The sequence below is a fragment of the Bos indicus genome, chromosome 26 (assembly GCF_029378745.1).
Source record: "Bos indicus isolate NIAB-ARS_2022 breed Sahiwal x Tharparkar chromosome 26, NIAB-ARS_B.indTharparkar_mat_pri_1.0, whole genome shotgun sequence".
Classification (NCBI taxonomy): domain Eukaryota; kingdom Metazoa; phylum Chordata; class Mammalia; order Artiodactyla; family Bovidae; genus Bos; species Bos indicus.
In genome coordinates, this window is record NC_091785.1 from 8,738,416 (window position 1) to 8,739,259 (window position 844).

General features: G+C 37.1%; 1 non-coding gene across 1 annotated transcript; it reads right to left on the reverse strand.

Annotated features, from left to right (window-relative positions):
* Positions 1–475: 475 nt before the first annotated feature.
* Positions 476–579, reverse strand: LOC139180042 (U6 spliceosomal RNA). Its single transcript, XR_011564390.1, has one exon. It is a non-coding gene; the product is annotated as a U6 spliceosomal RNA (small nuclear RNA).
* Positions 580–844: the final 265 nt, after the last annotated feature.

An 844-nucleotide genomic window follows, 5' to 3' on the forward strand; every position in this document is an offset into this window, starting at 1 on the left:
AAGGAGACTCTGGGGCTCTCTGAGGGCAGAGGCACTTGCTGTCAGGCAGGCATATCCAGGCATATCCTCAAGGATAATACAGACAAGTGGTCTTCAAAAGCTTTGGCTCCTGAAACCCCTAAAAGAAATTTCTACTTCCTTGTGTATTTTTTTTTATTAATTTATATTTTAATTGAAGGATAATTGCTTTACAGAATTTTGTTGTTTTCTGTCAAACCTCAACATGAATCAGCTATAGGTATACACATGTCCCTTCCCTCTTTAACCTCCCTCGCCATCCCACCCCTCTAGGTTGATACAGAGTCCCTGTTGAGTTCCCTGAGACATACAGCAATTCCCACTGGCTATTTTACATTTATGGCAATGTAAGTGTCCACGTTACTCTCTTCATACATCTCACCCTCTCCTCCCCTCTCTCCATGACCATAAGTCTGTTCTTTATGTCTGTTTCTCCATTACTTCCCTGAAAATAAATAAAAATATGGAATGCTTCACAAATTTGAGTATCATCCTTGTGTAGGGGCCATGTTAATCTCTGTATTATTCCAATTTTAGTATATGTGCTGCCAAAGCGAGCACTCTCGTGTGTTTCAAAAGAGGACATCTAAAGCTCTTACATGCTGAAATACTTATAAAAATTGTATTTTCTAAATTCCTGTATACTGTACACATATTTCAAATTTATTTTGGCCAAACATAAGCAGAAGAATCTGTATGTTAGATTTACAAAAAAATAGCCACAGACCTTAGTCAAACCCATTTTTATCAAATTGGGCTGCCAAATAGTAACCAGAATTACTATTAGAAACTATCAGACTTCAGTTTCAATTTCAATAGACATATT